We start from the raw sequence: 7,650 nt of genomic DNA on the forward strand, positions 1-7,650 counted from the left end.
GTAGGAGTAAGTTTAATTCTTTAGCGTGTGCATGGGTAGTTATTATAATTGTATTATAATAAACTCTAGTTGTTTGGACTTACTAATTGGTGTACGGTTTTTATTGCTTTGAACTTCACCTTGAAACTTGTGGCGGTGTCTTAACGGCACCTGGCGACTCCAGAGTTTAGAACGAGAAACAGAGCCAAGTGAGTGATAAGCACACTCACCCAGAACGACCAACAATACATAGTATTAAAGGCAGAGAACCATAATTGAACATAAACACACACTAAGACTAAGATAAATTTTTCTGAAGAAGTCATATGGACTCAAATCGTTAACTTGGTTTCTCTCTCCACAGATCCTGACAGCCTAGAGAGTTTGTACTGCATTTTCTGTTTTTGTTTAAGATTTCCAGCATCCGCAGTAGTTTGCTTTTATTTGAATATTCTAATACTCCTGAAATTCACCTGCCATCTTCCAGTCTCTGTAAACTTCATCTCACACTAAACGCTGCTGTCTGTATGCTCATGTATAGAAAGTTCCACACCTGCTGACCGATATTGGCTACTCATCACCAAATGGCATCATTTTTAAATTGTCATCCTCATGTTTATAATCCCTCATGGTATCACCCTTCCCTACTTCAACCTTTCCCAGGCCTACATTTCCCCAGAATTCTCTGTTTGTCTTATATAGACAACAGCCTTTTCCTTTAATACAAACATTTGGACTCAAAAGAGTAATCAATAGCAGTTTGCAGAACAATTTTCTGAGCTAAGTAAAGGAAACACAGCAGCATTTTGAACTGAAGGGGCTGAAAATAACATGCGGGTACTGTCGTGTGCATTGTAATCCTGCTGCAAATGTGGGCAAGTAAACCAACAAATTAAGTATTAGTTTCAGCCATTTACAATTATTTTCCCAGTCATACAAAGAACGGCAAGAAACTCATTCACCTTAAAATATTTTCCCAACTTGTCGCTCTAAAGACATACCAAGCATAAAATAAACAGCAATTAATCAGCACTCTTTTATATCAAGATAAAATAGAAATTAGAAAGTAAATACAACATTGAGTATTTAACGGAAAATACATTCTTCTGTCCCTTTCCAGATCAAATGGAACATGAATGTAATGTAATTTTATTAACAGGGTGGGAAATTTGTTTTTAAAATGTTTAGGCTGGGTATTCTTTCAGTGATGATTGTCCCCGTGAGCTAGGCTGGGTGTTCTCTCCTTGGGTTTCATTTTCCTTTTCTTCGTCTGGGTGAGCATTATATTGGTTCTTATCCCGACCTGGTGGTTTTGAGTCCGTATGACTTCTTCAGAAAAATTAATATGAGTCTTAGTGCGTGTTTATGTTCAATTATGGTTCTCTGCCTTTAATACTATGTATTTACTGTCAGGTGGTTCCATATCTATCACTGACTGTGGATAATCATTTCTCCATATTGTTTTATGTTTCTATGGTTGTGCTGGGGAGGAGGGAATTGACCCTCCCTCCCAGGGTGCCCACTAGTTCAATTATTGGTGTCTTGAAGGTTCTTCTTATTCTCTTATTCCCGGACTGGGGCCTCGGCCCTACCCCCGGCCGGGCTGGAGTAATCATCCACTTGTGTTGCGTTGCCCTGGGTGGGATTGAAAAATACCAGCTTGACGGGGGTGCAAGTTCTTATAGATCATAGAATCTACAGTGCAGAAGGAGGCCATCTAGCCTATTGCTTCTGCACCAGCCCTCTGAGCCCCACCTAAGCCCACACTTCCAACCTACCCCAGTAACCCCACCCAAACCTTTTGGACACTAAGTGGCAATTTAGCATGGCCAATCCACCTAACCCGCACATCTTTGGATTGTGGGAGGGAACCGGAGCACCCGGCGGAAACCCATGCAGATACTGGGAAACTTGCAGACTCCACACAGACAGTGACCCAAGCTGGGAATCGAACCCGGGACCCTGGAGCTGTGAAGCAACTGTGCTACCCTTACGGTGCCTCTTGCTTACTAGAGGTCCTCAGGGTTTAGTTTCTTGTGTGTTGCATGGTGCTGGGCTAGGCTAGTTCCGGTGGTGTGGCTGCTATGCTGCTGCCACCTAGGGGCTCAGGATGTCCCTCCTTCAGGGTGTTGCGGGGAGGCTGGGCTTTGTTTCTGTGCCTCTCTATTATCCAGGAGCCTGGGGATTGGTCAAGTTTTGTGCCTTGTTGGATATCTTGTTACTCCTCTTAGGGGGTTTGGATTGCCATCTTGCTGATTGTGTAGCCTGTTCTCTTTGTAAGGTCCCCTCCTGCTGATTCCTTTTTGCCCCATTTCTTTATTTTTGTTGTTGTAGTTTTGATCCATGGATGCTTAATGAAGCAAGGGAATGACAAATTCAAAAGCTACAAAACACAACACTGTGAGCTTTCAGACAATAGAATCCAAACTTTTGAGCACCTGCGAGATTGGTGGGACTCGGTTCAATTCGTTGGCTGGTGGCAGTGGGGGCTGCACGGTAGCACAATGGTTAGCACAGTTGCTTCACAGCTTCAGGGTCCCAGGTTCAATTCTCGACTTGGGTCACTGTCTGTGTGGAGTCTGCATGTTCTCCCCGTGTCTGCGTGGGTTTCCTCCGGGTGCTCCGGTTTCCTCCCACAGTCTAAAGGTGTGCAAGTTCGGTTGATTGGCCATGATAAATTGCCCTTAGTGTATGTGGTAGTATGACTAGAGGTATTACGGTACCTGGAAGTGTGAGCTGCCATTGGTGCAGAGGACTTGCTGGCCATTGGCCCAGGTAAGTCATGTGCCTCTCAGCCGATTGGCTGAGAGGTAGGTAGATCCGCCTACAAGGCGGGATATAAGAACCCGTGCTTCCCGGCAGTCGGCCTTTCTTCTGTACGTCTGCTGCCAGGTACACTTCTTGTGTATTAAAGCCTATCATTCGGACTTCATCTAAGTTTCGTGTCCATTGATTGTGCATCAATTTAAGACACAAGATTTTAAAGGATGGAGCTTCGCATCAAGCCGGAGTGTCTTCGACTCAGCCCGCACGCAGCAAATGCAACAGCAGCATTTAAACACTGGCTGGCTTGCTTCAATAGCTACTTGAGTACAGCCGAAAGCGTCCCGACAAGGGAACATAAATTGCACATCCTCCACTCATGCGTCGGCACCGCCGTGTATACGCTCATAGAGGGCACGACAGACTACGACGCAGCCATGGACTTGCTTAAAGGACATTTCATTCGGCCAGTGAAACAGGTCTACGCTCGGCACTTACTGGCCACGAGGCAGCATCTTCCTGGTGAGTCTCTAGACGAATTTTACCGGGCCCTCCTCGATCTGGGGAGGAACTGCAGATGCCCACAAGTTTCTGCGGCCGAGCACACCGAACTTTTAATCAGAGACGCTTTCGTTGCGGGTATGCAATCTTCGCAGATCCGCCAAAGACTTTTAGAGGAAGAGACTTTATGCCTCACCGAGGCATGGGCCCTCGCCTCCTCCCTAGACGTTGCGAATCGTAACGCCCACGTGTACGCCCCCGACCGCGCGGCGGCCCCCTGGGCAGCGTGGAATGCGACCCCCCTCACCTCCGCAGACTCGGACCCCCCCAGGGCTGCGCCGCAGGGCGCCCCGATAAACCCACGGGGCCCCGCTGCTACTTTTGCGGCCAGGCAAAGCACCCACGCCAGCACTGCCCGGCCCGCTCCGCAACCTGTAAATGCTGCGGCAAGAAGGGCCACTTTGCGGCCGTCTGCCAATCAAAAGCGGTCGCTACAGTCCCGAGCAGCGACCGCGGGTCCTCCCCCCCCGCTCTCCTCAGGGGCCCCGTGCGGCCCGCGGACCTCGCTGCCTCCACCCCCCTCCGCCACGTGTGATCACCAGGCGCCGCCATTTTGGGCCCCCGACGCCACGTGCGATCCCCGGGCACCGCCATTTTGTTCCCCCAACTCCACGTGTGATCCCTGGGCGCCGCCATTTTGTTCTTCCCCCCCACCACATGCGGCCGATGGGCGCCGCCATCTTGGATTGGCACCGAGGACCCCGCAGGCGACTGCTCTCTGCCAGGTGACGACTCGGAGTTCCTGCCACGACTCGCCTCAGTCACATTAGACCAGTCGCGGCCTCGCACGCTATCCATGGCAACCACGAAGATCCTTCTCAACGGCCACGAGACAAGCTGCCTGCTGGACTCCGGGAGCACAGAGAGTTTCGTCCACCCCGCCACGGTAAGACGCTGCGCTCTTCCTGTTTACCCACTCAAACAAAAAATCGCTCTGGCCTCCGGTTCGCACTCGGTCCAAATCACAGGGTGCTGCATAGCGGACCTCACAGTCCAGGGGAGGGAGTTTAAAAATTACACGCTCTTCGTCCTTCCCCACCTCTGCGCGGCAGCACTCCTGGAGTTTGATTTCCAGTGCAACCTCCAGAGATTAACGTTCACATTCGGTGGCCTTATGCCCCCCCTTACTGTCTGCAGCCTCGTATCCCTCAAGGTCGATACCCCGTCCTTGTTTGCAAACCTCACTCCGGATTGCAAACCCGTCGCCACCAGGAGCAGACGGTACAATGCCCAGGACCAGACCTTCATCAGGTCCGAGGTCCAACGGCTTCTGAAGGAAGGGGTTATCGAGGCTAGCAACAGCCCCTGGCGAGTACAAGTGCTGGTGGTCAAGAGCGGGGAAAAAAATAGGATGGTCATAGACTACAGTCAGACCATCAGCAGGTTTACGCAGCTGGACGCGTATCCTCTCCCACGTATCTCCGACCTGGTCAACAGGATCGCGCAGTACAAGGTCTTCTCTACGGTGGACCTCAAGTCCGCCTACCATCAGCTCCCCATCCGCGCGAGTGACCGAAAGTACACTGCGTTCAAAGCGGATGGGCGACTCTACCACTTTCTAAGGGTTCCCTTTGGTGTCACAAACGGGGTCTCAGTGTTCCAACGGGAGATGGACCAAATAGTCGACCAATACGGTTTACGGGCAACCTTCCCGTATCTCGATAATGTCACCATCTGTGGCCACGACCAGCAGGACCACGACACCAACTACCGCAAATTCCTCCGAACCGCAAAACTCCTTAATCTGACCTATAATAAGGATAAATGCGTGTTTAGCACCAACTGTCTAGCCATTCTCGGCTACGTAGTGCATAACGGAATGATAGGCCCCGACCCCGAACGCATGCGTCCCCTGATGGAGCTCCCACTCCCTCAAAGCCCTCAAGCGCTGTTTGGGCTTATTTTCATATTACGCCCAGTGGGTCCCAAATTACGCCGACAAAGCCCGTCCACTCATCCAGTCAACAACTTTTCCCCTGTCAATGGAGGCCCGCCAGGCCTTTAGCCGCATCAAAGCAGACATTGCAAAGGCCACGATGCACGCTATCGACGAGTCCCTCCCCTTCCAAGTCGAGAGCGACACTTCCGATGTAGCTCTGGCGGCCACCCTCAATCAAGCGGGCAGACCCGTGACCTTCTTCTCCCGTACCCTCCACGCTTCCGAAATCCGCCATCCCTCAGTCGAAAAGGAAGCACAGGCCATAGTAGAAGCTGTGCGACATTGGAGGCACTATCTGGCCAGCAGGCGGTTTACCCTCCTCATAGACCGACGGTCAGTGGCCTTCATGTTCAACAACGCACAGAGGGGCAAGAATGACAAGATCTTGCGGTGGAGGAAAGAACTGTCCACCTACAACTACGACATCTTGTATCGTCCTGGGAAGCTAAACGAGCCTCCCGATGCCCTGTCCCGCGACACCTGTGCCAACGCACAAGTGGACTGCCTCCGAACCCTCCACGCAGACCTCTGCCACCCGCTTTTTCCATTTCATAAAGACCCGCAACCTGCCCTACACCATCGAGGATGTCAGGACAGTGACCAGGGAATGCCACATCTGCGCGGAGTGCAAGCCGCACTTCTACCGCCCTGAACAAGCGCATCTTATAAAGGCTTCCCGCCCCTTTGAATGTTTCAGCATGGACTTCAAAGGTCCCCTCCCCTCCAACAACCGCAACACGTACTTCCTCAACGTGATTGACGAGTACTTCCGCTTCCCCTTCGCCATCCCCGGCCCTGACATGACCACAACCACCATTATTAAAGCCCTACACACCATCTTCTCCCTGTTCGGTTTCCCCGCTTACATTCATAGCGATAGGGGGTCCTCCTTTATGAGTTACGAGCTGCGTCAATTCCTGCTCAGCAGGGGCATCGCCTCCAGCAGGACGACCAGTTACAACCCCCGGGGTAACGGACAGGTCGAGAGGGAGAACGGTACGGTCTGGAAGACCGTCCTACTCGCCCTACGGTCCAGAAATCTCCCAGTCTACCACTGGCAAGAGGTCCTCCCAGACGCCCCCCATTCTATCCGGTCACCTCTCTGTACCTCCACTAACCAAACGCCTCACGAACGCCTTTTGGTTTTTATCCGGAAGTCTTCCTCAGGGACCCCGCTCCCAACCTGGCTGTCTACCCCCTGGCCCATCCTGCTCCGGAAGCACGTGCAGGTGCACAAGTCGGACCTGTTGGTCGAAAGAGTCCAGCTACTCCACGCAAACCTGCAATACGTGTATGTGGAGTATCCCGACGGCCAACTGGACACTGTCCCCCTTCGGGACCTGGCACCCGCTGGATCCCAGCCACAGCCTCCGGTGCCAGCACCCACCCCCCCCCAACTGCCCCCAACAAGCCCACCCCCGGCCCCCACCGACACCCACACACCCACAGCCCAGCGGACAGGATGACCCTCCCCCGGCCTGGCCCCCGCTAGCTCCGACCAGGGGTATGGACACAAGAACAGGATCATCGCTCCCGGAGTCACGGACAACCACCGCTCCAACGTCGCCGGCACAGCTACGCAGGTCAAGCAGGACATCCAAGGCGCCCGATCGACTGATTGAATCAATGAGACCTGCTGATGGACTCTTGTTTTCCTTGTCTGTTCTCCATTTCCCCCCCCCCCCCCCAATTTTTACACACAGTCCATAGTTTTGTTGTATTTCGCACATACTTGCGGGCCAGTGGGCAGCCATCAATGCAATGGTACAACCTAACATCTCTAGTCATACTACCGTCTCTCACGCACTCACGGGACACCACCCCCCCCCCCCCCCCATGTCCGCGTTTCCCGTACCCCCCCCCCGGTTCCTTTTTACCAACAATGTGGTAGTATGACTAGGGGGTATTACGGTACTTGGAAGTGTGAGCTGCCATTGGTGCAGATGACTCGCTGCCCATTGGCCCAGGTAAGTCATATGCCTCTCAGCCGATTGGCTGAGAGGTAGGTAGCTCCGCCTATGAGGCGGGATATAAGAACCCGTGCTTCCCGGCAGTCGGCCTTTCTTCTGTACGTCTGCTGCCGTGTACACTTCTTGTGTATTAAAGCCTATCGTTCGGACTTCATCTACGTTTCGTGTCCATTGATTGTGCATCAGTGTACAAAAAGATTGAATGGGATTACTGGGATAGGGTGAAGGCATGGGCTTAAGTGGTGTGTTTTTTCCAAGTGGCATGCACAGGCAGACTCAATGGGCCAAATGGCCTTCTTCTGCACTATAAATTCTATGATTCTATAAATTGGTCCAAAGGCCATAACAGGCAGTGACTGCATCCTGCCTGAGTGGGATGATTTTCATACTGTTAGGGGAAAGGCAGATGCAGACCTGGACACTTAGAGGGAAGGCCCT

Source organism: Scyliorhinus canicula, chromosome 9 (assembly GCF_902713615.1).
Source record: "Scyliorhinus canicula chromosome 9, sScyCan1.1, whole genome shotgun sequence".
NCBI classification, from domain to species: domain Eukaryota; kingdom Metazoa; phylum Chordata; class Chondrichthyes; order Carcharhiniformes; family Scyliorhinidae; genus Scyliorhinus; species Scyliorhinus canicula.